Source organism: Rattus norvegicus, chromosome 3 (assembly GCF_021556685.1).
Source record: "Rattus norvegicus strain SHRSP/BbbUtx chromosome 3, alternate assembly SHRSP_T2T, whole genome shotgun sequence".
NCBI lineage: Eukaryota > Metazoa > Chordata > Mammalia > Rodentia > Muridae > Rattus > Rattus norvegicus.
Window position 1 is genome coordinate 91,829,557 of NC_141536.1, and position 26,651 is coordinate 91,856,207.

At 39.7% G+C, this 26,651-nt stretch overlaps 1 pseudogene across 1 annotated transcript in view; it reads left to right on the forward strand.

Annotated features, from left to right (window-relative positions):
* Dcdc1-ps1 (doublecortin domain containing 1, pseudogene 1) overlaps positions 1 to 26,651 on the forward strand; it is a 411,937-nt pseudogene that overhangs the window by 6,586 nt on the left and 378,700 nt on the right. Inside the window, 1 exon segment of the transcript NR_175340.2 lies at positions 24,366 to 24,492. The product of NR_175340.2 is annotated as a doublecortin domain containing 1, pseudogene 1 (transcript).

Here is a 26,651-nt window from a genome sequence, read left to right on the forward strand (position 1 = left end):
GGCATATGGTTGCTATGGTACTATTTGTTACCGCTTTCACCAGTTTACTAGTGATAAACACATTTAGCATTGCAGCTTCAACTCGCAACCCTGCAGTTTAATCATCAGAGATGGATGAAAACAGGTCTCCTTTGCTAATGGGCTTTCAGCACTGATGGAGCCCGTGCCAGAATGATGAAAGCACACAGCTGAAATAGCTGTTTTCTGACGAATTTCCAGGAAATATCATAGTTTTAAAAATATGGTTAGCAATCCACACTATTACTTTTTAATCTGCTGAGGAGCACTATGAGTACAGTCTTTTGTAGCTCATTAGCAATTTATTTAATGAGTTTTTTGGTGTGATAGATAGTTAAAGTACCAGACAAATGACAGATTGTTTGCCTTTAATGATTTCCCTGTTTCAAGCCCATTACAAAGCAATTAGAAATCTGACAGCGTTTTCACTCTGCATTACTGATCATCTAAAGTGATGAGGAATGAGAGGTGATGAATATTAATTGTATATTTTCATATGATTATCATAAATTATTACCTTGTCTGATGTGCTGCAGGTGAAGTGGGAACGTTAGAGAAAGTCAGTCAGATATATTAATTTGAAAGACTGGATGTTTTTTAATCTGTGTCTTTAGTGAGAATCCTGGTCTGTAGTGTTATTCTTTATGTCCCTGTGAATATTAAACATTTTTTTTACTATCTCTGTTTGTGTGGAGAAATTTAAATACATTTTCTTACTTGAATGCAAGAAAAGGAAAGTCATTCCACAGAGCAGTGCACATGTGTGTATTTAAGCTAAAGTTAAATTTAGGAAGGGGAGCCATAAGTGACTTCTGTTGCTGTATGTATATATGTGCATACATGTGCTATCTCCCATATCATATGTACAGTGGGAGAAACATCTAGAAACCTATCCTGTCTGAGTCTTAAAGCTAGGTGATCCTGCATAAGAAAAGGCAAGAGACCAAAGTGTGCTGAGGAATAGTATTAATTTGTCTGCATCTCTAGATGAAGGCGTCGCCCCACAGCCCCTCATTTTCAGCAGGGGAGCTAACTGTTCTCCGGATGCAAGTTTGTTTGTTATTTTGTCTGGCCTAAACGTGGATCAAATGTTGGTCCAGAAAATAGACCTAGTACTTAGTGAAAGGAAAAAAGCTGAAGAAAGGCTAAACAACTAACCATGCGTCTGGAGCAGTTTTACCGTGGGTGCAGGTGTGACTTGTGAACTGCTGTGGTCAACAGAGCCGCTTTCCAGTGTGCAGCAGGACCATGCTGCACTCAGGGTTATCCTCCTACCCTACGCATTTTGCTTTGTGGAGTGTGCGGCTTGTAAAAGTTTATTATTTTAGGTACATATTTATGGAAAAGATAATTTATATAATGAACACACATTAACGAAATAAAATTTTGATATGATGCTTAGAAACTATTCTCTTTATTTTATATGTAATTTTATGAATTCTCATTTATATAAACTGAAAGCAAGACTCTTAGATCTTTACAAGTGAACATTTTTTTTTGCTCTGAGAAGATGAGAGTTCCCTCTAACTCATTAAAAAAATTTGATATTTTAACTTTAATTTTGTGTATGACTGTTTACCTGAGTGTGTGTTTGTGCACCACATGCACGCAGTGCCCGTGAAGGCCGGAAGAAGACATTGTATATACCGAGACCAGAGCTACATTTGGGGGTCACTGTGTGGGTGCTGGGAACTGAACCTGGTGCTCTGGAAGAGCAGCCAGCCCTCTTAATCTCTGAGCCATACTCCAGCCCCTTGGGTTTTCTCTTTGTGCTTGGTAACTTCCCAGCATTTTGTACGGTAGCAATCGCCTCCATCTTTAGAATCAGTCCCACTAATAGACCTTAAAGAATCAGTGGAGTAGTCTCCAGGAGCCTCGCTTCTTCCTGCCAATAGCCATTATCCAAGTCTGAATGCAGACTTCATATCTTCTAAAGTAGAAACAGTTGTCACTTGTTTCCCTTTTGCCTCTGAGACACTACTTACTGTATTGGCATTTTGGACCTTTGTTACTGTTGTTTGCTTGCTTGCTTATTCTATAATGAAATACCTTGGAATAAGACTGACGATTGGATAACTCCATAAAGAAGCTTTCATTTTACTCACAGTTCTAGAAATCAAGGACATCACATCAGTGTCACCTTGGTTCTGTTAAAGGACTCAGGGCAAATGGCTCCACATTGCTGATGTGTGTGACAGAACAAAAGGGCATTACAAGGAAGGGCTCCAGAGATTAACTCAGGAACCAGTCCAGGGTCTTATAACAACTGGTTTTCACTAGGCCTAACTAAGAGGTCTCCTAAAAAAAATCTCAATCCTTTCTGAGCAGATGCCCACAGTGATCTAAGTCCAGTCCCCACATCTTAATGTCTTCATCCACACACCAACAAGGTCATCCTAAAGACCAAGCTTTTCATACATGGATCCTTGAGGGGGAAACCCCACAAGCCATAGGAAACACCGACTACCGTGGGTGTGTAGCTTTGGGCCAATGTTCCACTTCTATCTGAAGAACTGGATTGAAAACTTATCTATTTTTCTCACTGACAGAAAACAGCATCCACACTACATTCAAAGTAACTCAAGGTGTTCCACTATGGCATGGTGAGAGGAATGAAACTGAGGAAGGAAACACTCTTCAAAGGCAGCCCATGTATAACTACATCTTTCTCTGACACCAAAGAAACCCTTGGATATGTTCTATCACCACTAAAAACTCTTTCTTGGACAGTACAAGGGCAGGTCCAAGTATGAAACCAGGAGCTAGGGTTATAATTATCAGGCATCTCCATATATGCTTTCTTGTTTAATCCTTAGTCCTGTTGGACAGGTAAGCTGCTGATGTTGGGTAGGAAGTTACCAGGCTTAAAGCAGGTGAGACTGGAAAGGAACAGAGACAACATCAAACCTAAGCTCCAGACTCTAAACTTCTTATAAAGCCTCTATGACTTGAGATGGAGTGATTTCGGAACTATTTTCATGAGCAGCTCCATCTGCATGTTTGAGATAAACAGGAAAGAAAATGAACTCAGGAGAGTTTAGAAACTCCCTCATCTCTGGCCGAAAAGCAATATTAGAACTTTAGCACTTCTTGACCCAGTTACAGCCAGTTTTGTATATGGGACACTCTGCATGTTTCCAGAACCTGCGGGAGCATTTTCTTTCGTTGTATTTTCTGCAGCTATTTAATAAAATAAAGATTGTAGTTTTGCCTTGGTAAATAGAAATATATTTATATATAATATATTTACATTATTGGTGTTATTGTTCCATCGTTTTAGTTATGGAACTCTTTTATGATATGGGTGTCTTCTCTAACCATTTTGAAATGTCCAAAGTTAAAAGAGAAAAAGAACCATGTGGTTGCTTCTCTTTGTTTATTGTTGTTGACAGAGTGAAGGTGAGTGAGGCTGGACTGGCTACTGGTCCTACTGCCATCTTCATACATCAGTACAAATACTGTCTGAGGGGCACTTCCATTTCTGACCAAGGAACCTCTATGATTGATTATTTTCTTGCTATTTCAAAAGACAGTAATTTAAGAGTCAAACTCTTCCTTCTAACGTATTCATATTCTTTATGTTAAGTGGTATCATAGTTAGGGTGTCTATTACTGTGAGAAGACACTAGAACCATGGCATCTCTTATATAGGAAAACATTTAATTAGGGCTGTCATATAGTTCACAAGTTTAGTTCATTGTCATCATGGTGGGAAGTATGGCAGCACGCAGGCAGACACAGTGCTAGAAAAGGAGCAGAGAATTCTACATCTGGATCAGTAGGCAGCAGGAAGAGACAGTAAGCCAGTAGGTCTTGCTTGAGCTTTTGAAATCTAAAGCCCGAACCCGAGTGACACACTTCTTCCAACAAGGCCACAGCCATGCCAACAGGGCCACACCTCGAATAATGTCACTCCCTGTAACATTATTGGAGCCATTTTCACTTTGACCACTGCAAATGCTAAAAGAATTTAGAAAAACAATTCTATTCATGCATTTGTTCAGTAGTAACCTTGGTTTAACATGGCATCTTATCATTCAAGATCAAGCCTGATTGACTTACACAGTCTCCATGTTCTTCCTCCTTTCCCTGTTGGCCTCTTTCTATCATAATCATCTTAATGCCCTGGTATATGTATGCATGTGCACTCACATCCTTGACCTCTGGCTACAGAAACTTGTCTCCCTCGTCCTATTGACAGTATTTGTCTTCTATAAGCAAATAACAATTACTTTCAGCAGTCATTAAATTTCAAGTCTTTTTAAAATCTTGTATTTATTTTTTAAGCAAGTTTTTCTTTTTAAAGATTTACTTACTTGGTGCATGTAGTGTGCCTACATGAGTTTATGTGCACCACATGTGTGCAGAAGCCCATGGAAATTAGAGGGCACTGGATCCTCTGGAACTGAGTTACCTTTGTAATCCACATGATGTAGGTGCTGGGAACCAATCCGGGTCCTCTGCAGGAGCAATAAGTGCTCTTATTTACAGAGCCATTTCCTCATCCCCATGCCCCTTGTACTTATTTTAAATACCATCCAACTCCAGTAGAAAGACAGGGCATCAAGGGGAGGGGTGGGGTTGGCATCAAAAACTCTAACCCAGAATTGTTCCTGTCTGAAGGAACTGCAGGAACAAAAATGGAGAAGAGCCTGAGGGAAAGGAGGTCCAGTGACCAGCCCAAATTGGGATCCAGCTCAGGGGAGGCTTCAAGGCCTGGTTCTGTTACTGAGGCTATAGTGTGCTTCCAGACAGGAGCCTAGCATGGCTGCCCTCTGAGAGGCCTAGCAAGCAGCTAAGTCAGATGTAGATACTTACACCCAACCAATGGACAGAAGCTGGGGACCCCTGTGGTGCAATTAGGGAAAAGCTGAGGGGAGGGAAACAGCATAGGAAAAACAGCAGTCTCAATAACCTGTACCTCTTAAGATCTCTCAGATACTGAGCCACTAACCAGACAGCATACACCAGCTGATATGAGCCCCCCCCCCCCAACACATACAGCAGAGGACTGCCTGGTCTGGCCCCAGTGAGAGAAGACACACCTAACCCTGAGAGAAACTTGAAGTTTGTGAGTGAAGAGGTCTGTGCCATAGGGGTGGGGGCGTGGGGACATCCTCTTGGAGACCTGGGAGGAGGTGTGGGATGAGAAAGAGTCAGAGGCAAACTGAGAAGAGGATAAAAACTGGACTGTAAAAAAACGATTAAAGAATAGAAAAAAAATAAAGCAATAAAGATCGCTCATTTCTATACGGCTCACCTCACCCTCTCAAAATTTCTACCCAATTGAATCTATATCCTTTCCCAGTACAATTTCACTGAATCAAGAAATCCTTTATCACCCCATGGGAGAAGAAATGCCAAAAGGTTGGGGAGAGTATCAGGGACGGTCAATTTACAGGAGGATGCTGAATTCATTAGGTACTAGGCCGCTTGGGCACTGTAATCGATGTTTCCCTGTACGTCATATATTACTAATTGATTGTTTAACTTGCTACTCCCTGTTTCTAGGTTCAACTAAGCGGTCTATCAAAGTAATTCCTTCCTTCTTTTAGAGTTGGGTACGTTTTCACTGTTCCAGGCTCCATGGATAATTTCCCTCACTCTAGGTTGGTGAAAGCAGAGGGAAATTATTTAGAAGAATCCAAGTAAGGGTAACAGAAGATGTCATGGAGAGTCTGGGTGACATCCTACCCTATCTTATGTTAGTAGCCATAAATATTTAACCAGCACTTAAATCATTTCTTTAAGAGTTTAAAATTTTAAATCAACCACCCCTCCCAGATGGTCAGACACATGTCTGTTTATTCTGAACCCTGCAAACAGGGCAGGTTTCTTGCACACGCATTTTTCAAAGAAGGCCAGGCTACCTAGCTTGATGGCTCAGAACATCATAGAGTTCCCTATGCTTATTACAACCAGGCTTGAAGTTAGCCTTAATGAGCAGCAGGTGTTAGGGGCTTGTATACAAATTATAATTATCAACCACAAGGCTTGAAGCCATTAAATTAAAGAACAAGAAAGTTTGGTGTTTGCAGATGGGATGGATGCCTAGGTGGGATGGCTTTTCATTCAGTCTCTGCTCCACTCTTTGTCCCTGCATTTCCTTTAGAGAGGAGCAATTCTGGGTTAAAATTTTTGAGATGGGTGGCCCTATCCCTCAACCAAGGGCCATGCTTATTCACTAGGTAAGAAGGTCTCTACAGGTTCTATCTTCCCTTTGTTGGGTATTCAGGGTAATCTACCCCCGTTGGGTCCTGGGAACCTCTTGCTTCCTAGCAACTGGGACTTTCTACTGGCTACCCCCAGTTTCCATTTCCCACTGCTATGCACCTCTGGTCAATATCCAGAACCTCTAGGACACCAAACCCAGACACTATTGCTGATACCAAGAAGCACTTGCTGACAGGAGCTTAGTATAGCTGTCTCCTGAGAGACTTTGCCAGAACCTGACCAATACAGAAGCAGATGCTAGCAGCCAACCATAGGACTGAGTATGGAGACCCCAATGTAAGAGTTAGGGGAAGGACTGAAGAAGCTGAAGGGGACAGCAACCCCATAGGAAGAACAACAATATCAACCAACCAGACACCCCCACCCCAGAGCTCCCATGGACTAAACCACCAACCAAAGTACACATGGAAGGACTCACTCCCCTAGCTGCATATGTAACAGAGGATGGCCTTATCTGGCATCGATGAGAGGGGAGACCCTTGGTCCTGTAAAGGCTTGATGCCCAGCATAGTGGGTTGCTAGGGCGTTGAGGCAGAAGTGGGTGAGTGGGTAGGGAGCACCCTCATAGAAGCAGGGGGTAAGGAGGATGGGATGGGTGTTTGGGGGAGGCAAAACTAGAAATGGGGACAACATTCGAAATATAAATAAAATAACCAATAATAAATCTAAGGAAAAAAAGAGAGTTAAGAAAAATATCTGAATCTGTAAACAAACAGAATAGGTTGATTTGTAGGATGCATCAGGCTATGCATCATTTGCTTCACCCCAGTGGCACTGAAGTACTCAGTCGCATCTTTAAAGTGCTATCCTCAGTGTTACAGGCCACACATGCGTGTTTCTATCTGTATACAGCTTGTCCTTAAGTAAAAACTATCTCTTGGCTGGGAGCTTGCAAGATGGCTCAGCGGGTAAAATGCTGCCTGCCAAATCTGGAGACTCAGGTTGTCCTTTGAACTCTGTATTTATGGTCTGACACACAACAAAGAAGTAGCCATCTGTTAGAACCATTGTTTATTAAAATTAACAAATGCTTTATTGAGTACAGTGAAAATCTTAGCCTTCGAATGTTTAACACAAAGCATTATATTCTGATAACTTCTTTGGGGCAGGCCACTCCAGGTTATGCTGACAACTTAGGTATTGAAAGTAAGATAATTCTTTGCAACCACTTAGTAACCTTCTCAGAGCACTATGTTTTAACTTGTGCTACTTCTAATTGAATGAGTAAAGCCTGGACTGAGATTTTTCAGGTTGTGAGAAGATGGTCACCACCTCAGGTTGTAAGTCAAATTACTGACGATGAAAGTGTACAATAGAAATTATCTTAGCAAGTAAAAATAATACCTTAAGTGTATGAAAATTCGTGTGCTTATAAATGTGTTATTGTGTATAGAAAAAGAGATAGGCAGGAAAAAAAGAGGTATAAAGTTTTCAAATCAGGGAACACATGTGAATGAAATGGGCCTTTTAGGTATACATCCCAAGTGGAAAAATTAAAAAGTGTCATTCACAAAATTGAGGGAGTCAAAGCTTCTTTGTTTTAAATGCCGATGTTAGTACAGGTAATAGCATTTCTTCCTCATTTCTAGGAAACTGCACAGTTTCTTGTCTTTCATTTTAGATCATTACAGATTTTTTTTATTAAATATATCTATTTACATTTCAAATGTAACATTTCCCCCTCTGGAAACCTCCTATTCCATCCTCCCTCCCCCTGCTTCTATGAGGGTGCTCACCCCTATTCCCACCTTCCCTTCCTGGCATTTCCTTACTCTGGGGCATTGAGCTTTCCCAGGACCAAGGGCCTCTCCTCCCATTGATACCTGACAAGGCCATCCTCTGCAACGTATGTGGCTGGAGCCATGGGTCCCTCCATGTGTACTCTTCGGTTGGTGGTTTAGTCCCTGGGAGCTCTGGTGTGTCTGGTTGGTTGATATTGTTGTTCTTTCTAAGGGTTGCAAACCCTTCAGCTCCTTCAGTCCTTTAACGCTTCCCTTGGGGACCCTGTGCTCAGTCCAATGGTTGGCTGTGAGCATCCACCTGTATATTTGTCAGGCTCTGGCAGAGTCTCTCAGGAGACAGCCATATCAGGATCCTGTCAACATACACTTCTTAGCATCCACAATAGTCTGTCTGGGTTTGGTGTCTGTATATGGGAGGGATCCCTGAGTGGGGCAGTCTCTGGGTGACCTTTCCTCCAGTCTCTGCTCCACACTTTGTCTCGGTATTTCCTCCCTTGAGTATTTTGTTCCGTCTTCTAAGAAGGACTGAAGCATCCACACTTTGGTTTTCCTCTTTCTTGAGTTTCATGTGGTCTGTGAATTGTATCTTGAGTATTCCAAGCTTTTGGGCTAATATCCACTTATCAGTGATCATATATTTTTTTATTAACTTGAGTATTTCTTATATACATTTCGAGTGTTATTCCCTTTCCCGGTTTCCGGGCAAACATCCCCCTCCCCCCTTATGGGTGTTCCCCTCCCAACCCTCCCCCCATTGCCGCCCTCCCCCCATAGTCTAGTTCACTGGGGGTTCAGTCTTAGCAGGACCCAGGGCTTCCCCTTCCACTGGTGTGATCATATATTTTAAGCTATGTTTTGAATACACAAAGATAGCTGAACGTAGTAATGTGAGTGGAGATGGATAAATGATTTCAGAAAGATTGTTGGGTTGCTGTTATTGTTTTTGTTATTAATAGTCTCTCAGTTTAATTTTAAAAGTTTTTTCTTTCCAAGATTTGGTTATACTTGGCAGATAGGAAATTAAATGGTACCTTCCAAGCACATGGGATAATGTGACTACTTAAATTATTGAGTCGTGTATCCTCATGGCTTCCTACTCTTACACTGCTGTAGCAACTGTGGGTTCAGTAAAGGCAGTATGTTTTGCTGTGATACTGTTTCATCTTGTTCTTTTTAAATACTATTATGGTTGAAATTAAAATAGTTCCCCTTATCCATGGTTTCATATTGTGTAGTTTTAATTAACTCATAGTTAACAATGATCCAAAAATAATAGATGAAAAATTCTAGATGAACTTCATAATTTTATTCTATTTTATTAATTGTCTTATTTGTTTACACTTCAGATGTAGCCCCCTTCCCTGTCTCCCCCATGAACCGCCCATCCCATACCCTTCCCCTTTGCCTCTAAGAGGGCTGACCCCACCCACTCACCCACTCCTGCCTCAACCCTTAGTATCCCCCTCTGCTGGAGCATCAAGCCTGCACAGGACCAAGCCCCTTCCCTCCCTTGGTGCCAGATAAGGCAGCCCTCTGCTACATACGTAGTGGGAGCCATCAACCCACCCATGGTTGGTGGTTTAGTCCCTAGGAGCTCTGATGGGTCTGGTTAGTTGATTGTCTGGTTTTTCCTATGGGGTTGTAATCCCCTTCAGTTCATGCAGTCCTTCCCCTTACTTTTCCATTGGGGTTCCTGGCCCTGCTCAGTCTGATGGTTCTGAGAATCTGCATTAGTCACAAGCAAGCAGGACTTCTCAGAGGACAGCTGTGTCAGGCTCCTGTCTGCAAGCACATCTTGGCATCTGCAATAGGGTTAGGGTTTGGCGTCTATGGATGTAATGGATCTCCTGGTGTGGCAGTCTCTGGATGGCCTTTCCTTCAGTCTCTGCTCCATTTTTGTCCCTGTACCTCCTTTAGATAGGAACAATTTCTGGTTAAAAATTTTGAGGTGGATAGGGGACCCCATACCTCAACTAGGGGCCATGTCTGTCTATTGAAGGTGGTCTCTTCAATTTCAATCTTTCTACTATTGGGCATTTTGGCTAATGGCATCCTCACTGGGTTCTGGGAGCCTCTCACCTCACTGGAGTCTAGGACTTTCTAGTGCTTCCCCCCATTCCTCTACATGATTCTACTCATTCTCCTGGCCCTTTGGACTTCTCTCATCTCTTCCTATACCTGATCCTGCCCTCCTTCCCTCCCATACCCCCTTCCACCCAGGTCCATCCCACCCTCTGCCTCCCAGGATTATTTTGTTCCCCCTTCTAAATGGGTTTGAAGCATCCACGTTTTGGTCTTTCTTCTTATTAAACTTCATATGGTCTGCGTATTGTGGGAATTCTGAGCTTTTGGGCTAATATCCACTTATCAGGTAGTACACACCATGTATGTCCTTTTGGGTCTTGGTTACGTCAGTCAGGATGATATTTTCTAGTTCCATCCATTTGCCTGCAAAATTCATAAAGTCATCATTTTAATAGTTGAGTAGTATTCCATTGTGTAAATCCCACATTTTGTGTATCCATTCTTCCACTGAGGGACTTCTGGGTTATTTCCAGATTCTGGCTATCATAAATAATTCTGCTATGAACATAGGTCTTCAATAACAACAAAAACAACAGAAAACCCACACCCTTATGGAATCCGAGCAACTCTCTAGTCTATAATAGGGAAGAAATAAAATAAATCAAAGACCTTCTAGAATTTAATGAAAATGAAGGCACAACATACCCAAACTCAGGAGACACAATGAAAGCTGTGCTAAAAGGAAAATTCATAGCTCTGAGTGTCTTCATAAAGAAATTGGAGAGATCCTACACTAGAAACTTAACAGCATATCTGAAAGTTCTAGAACAAAAAGAAGCAAACACACCTAAGAGGAGGAAATGGCAGGGAATAATCAAACTTCAAAATGTTAAATTCCATGCTCTATAGAGGAATGTGATGGTGTTGAATGACATCTTGCTCTGACTGCTTGAGACATCGAGCGTGACCTTGTCTAGTCTGTTCATGCTATATGCTTTATCCACCTTGAGGAAATGCTCCTCTTAGGTTTCAGAGTGACTGCCATGGTCACTGTGCTCTCAAGAGGGGTTTCTTTTACTTTATAATGATTCCAAATTCAAGAACCATGATGCTGGCAATGCAAGTATGCTTATGAGAAGCCACAAAGTGTGTCCCTTAGATGAGGTAAAAAATTTTCACTTGAAACGTAGATAATAAAATCATATTCTGAGTGGCTAAGATCAATATGATTTCTGGGCTAGAGAGATACCTCAGTGGCTAATAGCATGTGCTGCTTTTGCAGAAGACCCACGTTTTCCTAGAACCTGTGTCAGATGGTTCACAGAGGTGTGTAATGCTAGATTCAGGTGACACAATGCTTTCTTCTGGTCTTAAAGATCACACGCGCCCGCGCGCGCGCGCACACACACACAGACACACACACACACACACACACACACTACTCTAAAAAGAAGAATGACTTTTCTTCTATACCTGAAATTAAAAGGAAGAAAATAGAAATCCATGCTAATTTTGCTGTCATAGCTCAAACTGATAAAGTATTGACCATGCTGCTCAGTTAAGATGGAGAAACAATTAAATTTGTGTACATCTATATAGAAAAAAGATAACATATGTAGGATTTGATAACATCTATAGCTCTTGAGGTGTTATGTTAAATGGGACATACTGGATTTGTTTATTTTTTTACATCTGTTTATTAAAATCATAATGAGAATTATTTCTGTCTGTCATTCTTGCATAAGTAATGGTTTCAATAAAACTGTATAGAGTCATTCATATGCACGATGAGGGTACCTCTAATTGTTTTTTTCTTGGAAGACTAGTCAGTCTTTAGCACATGGTTTCTTTAACAAGAAGGGAGCAAGATGAACTCTAGAGCAGTATTTTGTCTCCCCTGCCTAGGAAGTGATCTTTAAAATGTTTACATTTCATACCAGGAGCCTGTTGCATAATAGTTCTCATTGAAGTAAATTGGAAGTACTAGTTTACATAATCAGATTTAAGAGATTTGGTTCTGCGTAACAGTTTAGCAGCTTTTCTCTTTTGCCGTGGTTGGCTTGCCAGTACCTTCCCACAGATTCTGAAGTCAGTGTGTTTTACAGAACTGCTTTTCTTTCTCGAATATGCATTGAGTCTCTCTAAGCTGTAAGTAGAATCCAGAAGATTTTATTAGCACATTAGGTCACCTGTAAAATGCTATTTTAACAACTGAGAGAGAAAAGCATAACCTATTGAGTGAAGGCTCCTGGCTTAGCTTCAAACTTCTTGCACTTCTCCTATCTAGACGCTGTCAGCTTCCTGAGGCCAAATGCTGCATTTGTTGCAGATTTGTGCATAATGAACTTAAGCAAAATAAAAGAGTATTTCACATTTGGGAGAAATAACTGTGCTTTTATTCCTATTTGGAGAACTCTACCCTTTATAGTAATATATAATGAAAGGAAAAGTCTCTACCTTTATTTTGGAAAGTTTACCTTAAAAACGTTCGGATTTTTCATGTGCCTTTAAAATTTTGAGCCTGTTCTGTTGCTACAGCGTGATCTTTTATTCCCAAGGAATTACATGTTTCACTCTCTAAAAGGGAACAAAAGCAAGAATTGAATAATCTTTTACATGTAAAATGAATATTTATGAAAAAGTGGCTACATTTGAAAAATTGCATGTATTTTTATGCCCCTATTTACTGGTTGCTATGGCAACCACCACACTACTCAGTATTTATGTTGTCTAAGATTCAGAACACCTTTTCAGTGAAATAAATATGCCAGAACCAGGTACTGTATTTACTTTGGTGTTTAGAAAACTATTTATTCTAATGCATATTTTTGAGAAAAATAGCAATAAATAATGTAAACTTCAGCCTTGTTTAAATGGTATCTTTTCTTGCAGTATGGTTTTAAAATCAAAATATTACATTTATTCTTTTCCTTGTTATCAAAATCAGCATACATAAGAGAAATAACAAAATTTAGGACTCACGAGTCAACCTCGAAATATTGATCTTCTCTATTTGTATGACCTGAAAAATTTCTGAAGCTAGAAACCCAGAGCGCTTACACCAAATACACAATGCTGCTTTGTAAACAAGGGACCGTAAATGGCTTGTACTTCCCATTAAAGATAGCTTTAGCACCTATGAACAAAAGAATTCACTCTGTGACTTCAAATGAAAGGCATGGCCACTGCTATTCTCTTAATTATTTAAATTGTTCTGCCATGTGTGATACATAAATATAATTTTTAATGCTAAACACCAGGATGAAAGTTATAAAGCATCAAACAGACATGTTTCCCTTCACATGTTGTCTGTGAAGAAAAGCTGGAGTGGGGCACTGGGTACCGCCAAGCAGGGAGCAGATTGTCTCTCAGAGTTGTAAACAGGGTGGGGCTACAGCTTCACAGTTGATGTTGACAGTATCTCTGTGGGAAATGTAATTATCAAATGAATTAGAGCACGTCTTAGTATTAAGATTATTAATTGTAATTTTAATTGCCTTTTTCAAGATAATTGGATATGTTCTCATAGGTATATGGGAAAGGGGACATTGGGCTAATTAGATACTTTGAACTCAGTTATCTTTAAAATACTCAGTTTAACATACATGCACATATACATATTCACACATATACAGAATTCCTTAATTAAATGCTTTTCTAAACAGAATTAAAGTAATCTATAATCTACAAGCTCTTGCTGAATATTCCTTGCAATGCTTCATTGAGTATTGATATCATTTTAAAACTTAATAATGATCATTTAAACCCTTGTATTTTTATTATCAAGTTTAGAATAATTTTTGTTTGCAGCCAACACAGCACACAGTGCTTATGTTTGTTTAACATGCAGACCACCTTTGCAGTGACAGTGTATGCCAGAATAATGTAGCACTTACTTCGTTTAGAAAAACTTATATTAATGCATATTTTTGGTAAAAAGAAAAAGCATCTTTCTGAGATTGGAAATTTTTAAGGCAATTACTCTGCCCGACTAGTGGGTGTTGCTAGTTGGGCTTCGGCTTCAGGTATTTCTGGCAATTTTAGAATTTCTTCCCTTTTTCAAAAGCCATTCTATTTGGAAGTACGCAGCCAGCTTGGGAGTTCTTTGGACACTTTGGTGAAGAAGTTTAGCTTTCAGAGCTCTCAGAGGACTGTCAAGTGCTGTGGCCAGAGGCGTGTGCAAAGCCACATGCTATGTTATAATGGGAATCACATTAAAACACAGACATCATCAGCATATCTAATGGGATGAATCTCATATAGGCCACGTGTTCAGTGTGGCCATACATGTGTTCAAAGCAAAGACTATGAAATCTTAATGAAAATCTAAGGCATTCCAAAATTATTACAGTGATGAATACTAAGGACAGGAGAGTTGTGAGCATATATATATATATATATATATATATATATATATATATATATATATACTATGTATGTATATATAACATGTATATATATTCTATCTTCCCATATAGATATTTCTGTGATAACTAGTTACCATTTGATAAGACATCTCAGGTAACTCTTTTGTTCAACATTAATTCATTGTCATTTCAGAAGTCTAATACTTGATAAATAAGTAATTTGGTGACTAGACAAAAGACTGATGGGAATGGGCATTATTACCAAGGTGCCAAGGCGCTTTTAGGGAAACATTGTGAGGGGCACTAAGATGCTTACTTATATTTAAATAAAGTTGATATGTCTAACAATAGACAAAGGCTAATTATATAATATGAATATGCAGGAGTTGGCTTGCTAACTTTATTTCTACTAGCACAAGATAGGGGGAAAAGTGAGAGAACGAGATCTACCGTAAGACGCTTAGCTTGTAATAGCACAAGGGCACCTATTAAAGCAAGCAAAGCCAAGTCACGAAATCCCAACAGAAAGAAAGGATTCATTTGAAAGCCTGTACCTCCCTTTTAGGACAAATAAAGGCATAAGATCACATATATTAAATATATAATATATGTGAACCCTAAAATCTTATCATTTTTATGACCAGAACATTCAGAGCCGTAGCTTTTGAAACATACAGTACATCATTGCTATCCCTAACCATCCTATTGCACGTTAGAGAGAGAGCTTCTTGATATTAGGAAATTGTAACTTACTGACTTATTTCATTTCTTTTTGAGACAGGACTTGCTCTGTGCAGTCCTGACTGTCCTGGAGCTTGCAATATAGACCAGGCTGGATTAGAACTTGGGAGTTCTGCCTAGCTCTGCCTCCTGAGTGCTGGAATTAATGGCATTCACCTCTATGTCTGGCTCACTTCTCTCCTTCTTCCTCCCTCCCTATCCTGCCCAGCCTCGGGTTAACCACCACTCTCCTGTCAAATTGTACACAACTCGTTCTTCCATGCCTCATCAGTGGGCAGCCACACAATAGCTATCATGTTGTATACTATTAATTCTTCTGTACACTGTACGTGAATCATCACACAGTTGCCGTCTTTCTGAGGCTGGCTTATTTCATTTAGCATAACCATCTCTGGATCCCTCAACACCATTACAAGGGACAGGATCTTATTATTTTATTGCTAAGTAATATTCCAGATTTTAAAACATTTTCATTGGTTGATGAAATTGTAAATGATTTCTGGTTCCAGCAGACTGTGAGTAGTGCCACAGATCCCTCTTCAGCGGTCTGACCCATTTCTGTTGGGAATCTACTCAATGTAGGTCTGCTGTATCACACTGTAATTCCATCTTCGGCAGTTTGAGGAATATCTGTACTATTTTTCCATAGTGATTCTACTTGCATTGCCAGCACAGCACAGGCCTCTCTTTCTCCACATCCTCTCCAGCACTCGCCTGCTGTCATTTGGATAATAGTCATTTTGGTGTTAGCCAATAAATCATTGTGCTTTTAACTTAAATATACTTGATGTTTCAAAAAATGTTGGCCATTTTTTTTCAGATACCTGTTTTTGTAGCCTTTTGGATATTTTCATTTGAAAGCTGTCTGTCTAACCTTGTTGTACAGTTAAATTGTCCCCCCACCCCTCACAACACACTTAACACACTTTGACTATTGATTTTTTAAAAATCCATTTTATATTCTGGCTGTTAACTCTTTGTCAGATGTAGAGTATCTGACTTTTTGTTCCATTTCTCTACTCTTTGTTTTTATGGAGTCTCATCTGTCTACTTCTATTTTCATTTACTATATCTTGGAGGTCTTCACCAAAATCCTTACCTATTTTACTATCCACATTTTCTCTTTGCGGCTTGAGCTACTGCTTTAACAAAATAAGTTTTGATAATTCATGATTCTTTAAGAATGCAACCATTATACTACAGAAGAATTTCTTTTGTACTGACCTGTGTTTCTATATCTCTAAAAATAATTTCAAGAATAACTGGCAATCTAGGTGTGTGTGTATGTGTTCGTGTATGTGTGTGTGTGTGTGTGTGTGTGTGTTTATGCAGTACTAGAAAGTTAGATATAATGAAATCTTCAGGTGTGTTCTTTTACTGAATTCAATAGCCTTCTGTTGTAGAAAGGTCTTTTCAAGTTTTTGAGACAGTGGTCTCCCGGGTGTCTCTTAGGAAATTTGAGTATAGCTGCAATAAGTAATCTCAGAACAGTTCACATTTATTTTTGCATTATCTTCGCACAAGACTGTTTCCAACTATAGATTTAATCATTTCCACCATAGTGTCGGGATGGGATTTCTTAATCACTAGGAAGTGGCAACTAAATAAAGCTACCAAGATGGCAGGACATAGGGCATTCTGTAATTCTTCATTGTCTTTGGTGGCAGATATACATGCCGAATTGGTAGAATTTGGCTGAGAACTCTACAGAAGTTTCTAAATATCCATTGTTTAGAACTGATATCTGGCATGTAATATCTGACTCTAGTCACATTAAATCTGGCTTCTCCCAGCAAACTGGATTTTTTGAGCAAGCCTTTGAAGATGATGCCATTTTTCTCTGCATCTGCACTTGTGTCCTTCCTCCACATACATATCTTCTCCTGCTCTCTGATACTCATCCTGCTAGAAGTAACGCGTAATAGGAGTTTAGATATTTGATTCTGGTGCAGAAAATAAAAAGGTAAGTGCATCCCGTAAGACATCCTGAGCATAAATAGGTGAGCTGGTAGCTTCTGAGGCAGGAGTGAAGGAGGCACGAGGTCTGAGTAAGGAGGAAAGAAAGGTGGGAAGCCGGACGTGGCAGCACAGACCTGTAACCCAAGCACATAGGAGGATCTCCATAAGGTCAAGGCGAGTCTAGGAAACTACTGAGTTCCAAGCCAGTCATGGCTGCAGAATGAGATGCTACCTCAAAAAATAAAGCAAGTGAGAAAATTAAAATTCAGAAGATGTGTGATGTTTCAGAGAAACAGAAGGACTGGGTTTGAAGATCTGCCATGGAACAGAGAGTTAATAGTGTATTTCAAACATCTTAGCACAAAAATGACAGACAGACAATTGACATGTTAATTATCTTTAGTCATGTACATTTTATGTATCATACTACATAAATGTACACATTTATGATTTGTTGGTAAAGTATGTTTACATAGTAAGCATGTTAATAGTTTGCAAAATAGAGTAAGACAAAATAAACAGACCATGATAGCATAGACTTTTTATCACTTGATAAAAAGTATTAAGATCAGGCCCACTTCTGGGTGGACAGCCATATAATGTAACCTCCTGATAACATCTAGGCATTCCCATTTTACCCCAAAACAGTGTGTCCACAGAATGCAAATAAAACCTATAGATTTCCAGCAAGTGAGCTGGCCAGCTACATTTTTATTCATGTACACTTTGTCTCTTCCACGAGCACGTCCCACCATTGTCCCTGGGACCACATACCTCAAATTTCAATTCTGGTTCTCCTCATACATATTCACAGGGAAGGCTGATTTGGCTTCAGAAAACACAGCAAGTCAATACCATGTAACCTGTGTACAAATAGCATGGCCCTGCTATTCACAACCACTTTTATAGTTTCAACCGATTTCATTTCTTTCCCCTTGTTCATTGGAATATTTTAAACGTATTGGACAGACTGTGTGACTGAAGCACTTTCCTTGATTTCTGAGCTCTCTAGATTAGTTTGCCTGGCAAGCATACTTGCAGACTACTGCTCTATTGAATGCACTTCCAGTTGGCAGTATATGAACGCAAAGAGCCTCCTCCCAACCTGGAATTTTGCACTAATAATCAGTCATTTCTGTCTAGTTAAGGGAATTCAAATAAGTTACAGGGTCCTGTGGAATTACGGTTTTCTCGATAATCTTAAGAACCTTGTGTACTGTGAAGGGATGGCCAGAACCCATATCCTACTCCTGGGATAGGTCCTTCCTTCTAGGAGAACTAGAGCTGAGGTGTCGTCCTCCAGTGGAGACATCTATGACACACCCACTACACCTATGGCTCAGGAAACATTGCAGAAGAGGGGGAAGAATGAGAGCCAGAGGAGTGGGTAGTCAGCTGTGAGACAGTGTCTTGTGTGTGTGACAGGGAACTATATCATGAAACGCTAATAAATGATTATCCAAACAAGACCTGCACAGTGACAACACCAGTTGACATTCTAATATGGATGGGGGAAATTTCATAAGGTTCCATCCCTTTTCTTTGCTTTAAGGTCCTGTATGGGTATGACATGAAGGCATTCCCTTTGAAAAAAGAGAACTAGAAGCTGCCTACGACAATTTTTAGTTAGGATAAGCAGCTTCTTCAGCAGATATATTTTAGGAAAGCTTATGGAATTAAAAAAACCCTCTGGAAATGAATTTTCTAAAAACTATCCACTCTTGGGAACCTAATGGAAAGTCTCCATGAAATACTAACCAGTGCTCGGTAATTTTGGTACTTAGTGTCCTACCCTGAAGACCATTTTGCTGTCCTGGGGTGGCTGATGCATGATACCTGCTATGTGCTAAGCACACGGCCTTATGAGCCAGCTACTGTTTTTCGGCCCCATTTTGCAGCCAAAGAAACCAAAGCACAGAGATTATGTGCCTGGTCCTAAGAGACACAGAAGGTGTGAGGCCAGCATGCAAATCCACACACTTGCCTGTCAGCGTCCAGGAGAGTAACCACTATGTACTCAGATGTCTTTTGTACAGTAAAGGCAGAGCTGACTTTGGGGTGAACATAAGAGGGGGCTACATATTCATGTAAAATGATTAATGAGGAAGTTTAAAAATGGGTTTTCAACATGTCAATGGATAAACTATGCACGTATTAATAAAACATAAGGCAATGCCTTTATCTGTACTCTGTTAAAGTCCCATAGTATTTAGTGTCAAATTAAAATTAACACATTTTTATTTCTTTAATTTTTAATTAACAATTAGTTCTCATTTAATTAGTAACATACTGGAATGTTATTCGAAGCCCCATTGTATTCTGCATATTCTACTTAACCTGTGAATATGCTCGACTTTTAGTGAAGATGACACTGTTTTTATAGTAACAGCACAGAAGAAATACTGCATTTAATAATGATAAAAGACTTCACACTTACATAACTCACTCCACTAACGGCATGTTGAAACCAGTCTATGGACAAAAACTATATCTATCACTGAAATTATTACCTCTTTTACTGAAAATTAGGATTATCATCAGGTGTAAGGAAAGTGTAAAACTACTGTGGTATTCCAAGAGATAACTTTGCATAATTAGGTACAATTTTATTTTTACATAATTGGACTAAAATGCTAAACACCTCAAGACAATTGAGTTTTCATTCGGCAAGATGAATTTACTTACTCTCAGATGTAATTTTGCCTTGCAGTGCACAGGCGGACTTTTGCTTATAAGGCATCTCCAGTTTAGAAGGACTCAATCTGTGAAAGAATCCGAGAGGATAATAGGTCTTAAGGGTTGAGCTTCTGTCTTCTTACTGTGGAAAACTTAGGAAGACAGAGGGCCAGCTCACTCTTGGTTTGCAGAGTACTGGGCCAAGTAAAGCACCTTCATTTGCTACACTGTTCAAAGGGTAGACCCTTTGACACTGACGTGGATTCATCTAACTGTGGAAGTCCATCATATGCTGAGTGTTCTGCTCATACCTTTGCCAGTTAGTTTTATTCTCGTCACCATGTACATGATCTCGTTATGCAGATGAGAAAATTGAAACCAAGCAAGCTTGGTTCATGATCACATATTCTGAAAGTGTCGGGAAAAGGCATGATTTTAGGACAAGAGGTATGAATATTTTCTTGATATTTTTAGGTTTGAGTTATAGCTCCTGAATTATTTTTGATGTTTGCTTAATATGGAGTCTATATTGGTTTGAATAAAGCTGCTCAAAGGGAGTAGCACTACTAGGAGGTGTGGCCTTTTGGGAGGAGGTATGGCCTTTTGGGAGGAAGTGTGTGATTGGAGGTGCAATTTGAGGTTTCAGAAGCTCCAATTTCACTCTTATTCTGCCGCTGCCTACTGTTCCAGATGTAGAATCTCAGCTATATCTCCAGCACCATGTTTGCCTACCTGCGTGCCACCAACTTCCTGCCCTGATGATAGTGGACTAAACCTCTTAAGTGTAAGCCACCACCAACCATCTATATTTCCTGTACAATAGTTGTTATAGCCACGGTGTTTTATCACAGCAATAGAACACTAAGGCAGAGTGTAAGGCCCTACATGTCTTTTGAACACTTGTAAATTATCTACTAACTTAGGGTTTTACTATAAATCAGAAAGGAAGTCTTTTCATGTGCTGTTTCCCAAGTAAGTGGATCTCTGTCACCATTCTGTTCTCTGTTACTGCAGCTGCTTTACGAAAACTACCAGACTGGGTAATTCACAAAGGTAAGACTATTCCTTGACATTCTGTGTTCTAGGAAGTCCACTTTTTAAGGAGCCAGCTTCTAGCAAAGCTTTCTTCCTATGTGATTACAAGTGAAAATGTGGAAAGGCAGGAAACTCAACATCTTTTTTTAAGGAGCCCACTCTTCTAATACTAGTATTAATTCTAATAATAATATTCCCACTTGTAGTGGGAAAGTCCTCCTGGCTTGATCAACTTCTAAATGTTGCACATCTCAATACTGTTACTGAAGCAATTTAATTTCTATGTGAGTCCATCAAGGGTCAACCATTCAAACCATGGCACCAATTTTGATTCTGTCACATCTATTATCTGACTGGCTCTACTGGGTCTTGTGGCCAGAAATTTAGCCTGGCTTCAAGTCCAACTGAAAATACCCTCACATAAACACTGATATCCGTGCATAACCAAACAGACTCACCAGAACCATCACTCAATTCCTTGAAAGCTGTGCTTGGCTGGAGTGCCTTTTACTGGCCAATAAATACCCCAAGAGACAGCTCATCGTGCCAATGTTGTGAAGGCTAGCCATGCCTCCTTCTACTGCAAGGACTCACTGCCAAGAGTAGGCATGATGCTGGGATAAATTTATAGATTGGAAACCTTATTTTTATCATTAAGTTTTAGGTTAGTATAGAAAGTAACAGGTTTTTATATGGCATTTGAATATACCAGAAATCAAAATGCCCTATTATATACAACTTCCAGTGGATGCACACCTGGAAATCAGAGCAGGACTCATAGCAGTCAATGGTCCATGATGCTCATCAATGCTACATTGTGTTTATGTGTTTAACAGAAAGTCAGAAAAGTTACTTTTATTTTGTTCTTGTTTTATTAACATATATTAATTGTGTAAATGAATAGTATCCATTACAATGTCTTCATGCCCTCATGTAACCTGCTTAGATCATATCTACATGCCTTGCTAGTCTCTGGTCCCTCTTTTTATTACTTATCAATTAATTCTACTTTCATATCATATTTGTAATATCTGGATTCCTTGTATGAGAAAACATAGCTTGTCTTTCTAAGCTTGACTGATTTTGCTTAACATGGCAACTCCAGTAATATTTTAAAAATATTTTCCAAATGCTGATAAACTGTTGCCTGACTGCATGTGAGGTCTTCACCCTTGTGTTTGGTATGAAACTGAGCCTACAAGGTAGTCACCAGAATGATTCATGAAGTCAACACGCTCATCTCCTTGTTGAAACTCTGCATCATACTTATTGACTAATGCAGCATGATATTTGCTTATTTTGTGGAGTTATTAGATTGAGACAAAAGCAAAACAAGATATTGTGTGTATGATAGACAACCCTGAACTCTGATGTCATGCAGCAGAGTCTAAGACATAGTGCTGTCTCTACGTGTCTAGATCATTCTAGATACATATATCCTGTATGCTATATTACAGGAACACAGGTATGCTCACAATGACATTCTTCTTGATAAAAACAATAAGGTGTTTAATAATTTGATTTACCTTACATAGAATAAGTTCTAATGCACAATGCACACTTTTATTGCTTTTAAACTGCACTCTTTCCTGTTTTCCACTTCTAGGCGGTATCCTTTACTTTTCACTTCAATTTCAATCCATTTTAGATACTTTCTTCCTTTCTGGTAGAGGTACGTGAATGTTTGTCTATGCAGCATCCGTGTCTGCCTTTCATCTGATTGCAGCTCTCTTGTCTTTTGTGTCACATTTGTGCTGCTTCTGTGGGACATTTCCCTGCTGCCTGTTTCTCTAGTCCCCCAGCGTGCATCTTCTGTTTCTTTCCTTAAACCACACTTTCTCTAAACCGCTTTCTGACGTCTTTGCCGACTACCATCGCCTTCATCACGATGTACCTGGAATGGAAAGTTGGACCTGATTCCCAGAGTTCTGTTCCCCTCACCACAGAGAAAATGATGAGGGTCCCGTGGTTCCAGCCGCATATGTAGCAGAGGATGGCATTGTCTGGCATCAATAGGAGGCGAAGCCCTTTGTCCTGTGAGAGCTTGTTTCCCCAGTGTAGGGGAAAGCCAGGCTGTTGAGTGGGAGTGGGTGAGTGGGAGTGGGAGCATGCTCATAGAACGGGGGAGGGAGGGCAGCGAGGGGAATGGGAGAGGGGGAAGGGATAACATTTGAAATGTAAATACATAAAGTATCCAATTAGAAAAAAAGACAATGACGATCTTCAGCCTGAAGGGGTCACCTACACAAGGTAGATGGTGACCTGGGATCTGCGACATTACTATGCTTACGTGGCTTCCTCTGTGAATAAAGGGGAAAGTCTTAAACAATCTTTCCCTGACTGCAGTTCAGCCTCTCTGGCTCACTCTTGTTTTTCTTACCACCTTTCTCCTGCAATCTTCATTGTCACTATGAGAGATAATTGTTAAAACATAGCAATTTATTTTTGCGTATACACTTCATAATTTCTCCACTAATTAACACACTGCACTTTTTACAAAACTCGTATTAAGTTCATTCACTTGTAGCGGCTGTACTGTGACAAGTCTCTTCTTTACTTTCTGGCTATTTCCTAAGGCTGTCTGCTCATCTGCTGTCTTCCCTCCTGATGCTCTGGCAGTGACCCTCTGCTCCCACTCCATCCACAAAAACTAGCAGCACCCTGTGGACACCGCAGACCCTGCCTTATGACTTAGAGGTGACGACAGGAGGACACTTGGCCAGTCCAGCGTCTTTCCAGACGTCTGTGCAGCAGGAGGCCGCTCCTGCCCAGTTTTGGTCTAATGTATTCCCACCCGACCCGGAACATGGCGCTGGCTTTTGAGACACAGATGACACCAACAATAGTCTATTAGCGACAGATCCCAGGATAGTTTTAGTGTGTTCTTAGGTAGCACCTCTGAGTGCTGCAGCAGGGAACTTCCAAATTACAATCGCATTTTAAAATTTTAGAGAGTGTCTTAAGCAGTATCTACCATCCCACAGATAATGTGATTTGTCTTAATGATCTTTATCTGTCAGTCTTGCTAGGGATTTCATAATAGAAAGTTACACCATATCTTATCTCCTGGCGGCTTGGTGTTATTACTGATTTTTATAATTCTCTGAGGAGATAAATTCCTTTTTGTACTTTAAGTGAGGACCTAATTCAATATACTGTTAGTTATATGATCACCAGAAGGTTTTACTGAATATTATTTAGGCTATTTTTAAAAACAAGGCTTGATTTCAAGAACACTAATATCTTTGACAAAAGATATTATTTTCATTATTTGTGTATTTTAAGTTATGGCACTTTGGAAAATATAAACATTTGGACATATCATTGTATTGAGGGACAGTTTAAACACAGTAACTTCATCATTCCAAAAAGGAGCCATCAGTTTCTACAGTGGCCTGGATGGTAGAGGGAGATAAGGACAGACCAGAGAGGGACAAGGCACTGATGCTCACTGTTGTCCAGGCTATATAATCCTCAGGTCACAGTTTTGTTCAGATCTTTTCCTTCAAGCCTTTAAAAACAATCTCAACAGTACTAGCTAAATATTAGCTTATTGCTTCCTTTAAAGCACACGGAAGACTAGATGACGTCCTTTGGGGAGTGCGCATTCTGAGAAAACTTACATGAAGCATCTATAACCGCGCCCAGCTTAAGATAAGGCACACCTCGTTTCATCTCTTTGTGCTTCTGCACAGGTAAAGTTATTCTCTTTTCTTTTACGTGGAATGCTTTATTTCCTTGGTCCTAAGAAAACGCACACAGGTCCTTTATCTTAGGAACCGTTTTTGCTCAGCGTCGTCCTCTACCAAAGCCACCTTAGGTATGTGCAGAGTACGGTGGAGTGAGGTGCGTTATCTCTGCAGTGTTCATGCTGTAGGCTGTGTCATAAGACAGGCTGACCTTGCTCTTCAGTTGCAAAGGCTTCATCTACACACCTAGGTTGCACTAGATTTATACTTCCTTCTAGAATTGGAAATAAACTCTATAGGGAATTGCTTACTTTTATTATTATCATGAATTACTCACTTTCTATGAGGTTTAGATAACATTTTATCAAAAAAATGTGAAGGAAGTGATTTGTATTTCTGGAGCTGATTAAGCAGGCTGAGGGAAGGGCAGAAGGAAGTTTCATGAATCTTTGTGTTTTGTGTGCACCAGAGGATTTTAAAAAAAAACTCCACTTACTAAACAGATGCTTAACCTGTTCATTCATTGCTTGCATTCTAGTGTTTTAAGCGTGCGGTGCATTACCAAGCATGCTCATGGTCATTTCCCTGGGTGTTTATGTACTCTTACTTGCAGATATCCCAATTAGAGAGTCTAATTACCATTAAAGTGATAATAGGATAAAGATAACTTTTACAATGAAAATGATTTTTGAAACCCCACATAGCCCTCTAGGAAGGTTTAAATGCCATTGGAATATAAAGCAAGAAATATATGCTTGTCAAATATATAGTATAAATAAATAATTTAGATGAAAATGGTTGATACATTTAACAAAGACTCTACCAAATAATGAAAGACTAAAGAGTGGTTGTTAGATTTGATGTACTTCATTGTATATCGTAAATAATTGCTATCCATAAAATTTCTATGGCTTCCGTATAAGAAAAGGAGACATTTTGACAGGCAGCACTAGGCTGCCGTGACAGCAAGCACAAATCCCTGCTAACTGTCATTATCCCGTTGGTGAATTCACATAGAAACTATGCGCTAAGTTAGTCCTGCATATTTGTTATTGAGCCGAGTTCCGTCAGAGTAGCCACACTCCTCGCTTATGAATAGAATTATTAGCCACATGCAGATTTACTCCATAGAAATCTAAATTCGCCAAGGGATGCTTTGTGTTTCAAATGGGGGTGTGTGTGTGGGGAAGCTCCCTGTCACTTTATGCTTATGCTAAAATTTCCCCTGAAACGTTGACTAAATGAGAATTAGATCCTTAGAAAATAGTAGATTTATCTACATTTTATCCTCTAATTAACTCAATATTAGTAAAATATCCAACAAAATTAGAAACAAAGGGAGTGTAATTCAGATGGTTTTCTGTATGCTGCATTAAGTTTGCATTATGCTTTATGGACTTTCTTTTGTGAAGGTAGTAGAAATCCAAGAAGATGGTTATAGAAAATTCAACTGAAACAGACTTTAAAAATGAGGAAGTAATTTTACTATGTCACTGAAGAACTATTATCTCACAGCACAAATATAGTGTTTACTTCGGTGGCTCAGCAGTGTTATCAAAGAAACTGGTTCTTTGACCTTCCCCTCGCAATCCTCAGAACTCTGGCCAGTTCATTTGGCTTGGCTCCTCCTGCTCACCAAACAGTCCCACACATGCTCAACTCAACAGTATCTGAAAAAGAAAAAAAAAAGAGGAAGAAGAGGGATGTTTGGATAACCAATACCCACCAAACAAAGAGAACACCGCCCAAGTAGCTCCTCATGCCTTTATCATTGGCTGAAATGATAGAAAAGCAGGTTATTTAACCTATCAGGGACAAGGGGAATGGAATTCCCTTGCTGGCTATAAACCTAGGTATTTGCATACTGAACTATATGCAGGAGCACAGTAGAAGGCTGAACCCCAGTCTGACTGAGGTTTTGTGTCTAAGGAAAATAGAAGAATAGTGGCTAGTTTGGTAATCAACTTCATCTGATATAATTTGGGGTTTGAACTTTTTAGTATTTTGTTTCTTATTCTTTGAAATTGGCATTTGTAATACATTCTATACAATGCCATGGTTGGCAAAGAATAACTTCTGTACACACTGCTTGAGTTCCCCTGAAAGTGAAAAAGGTATAAAAGCTATTGAGGAGAGAAATCACCTCAAATCATATAACAAGCAAA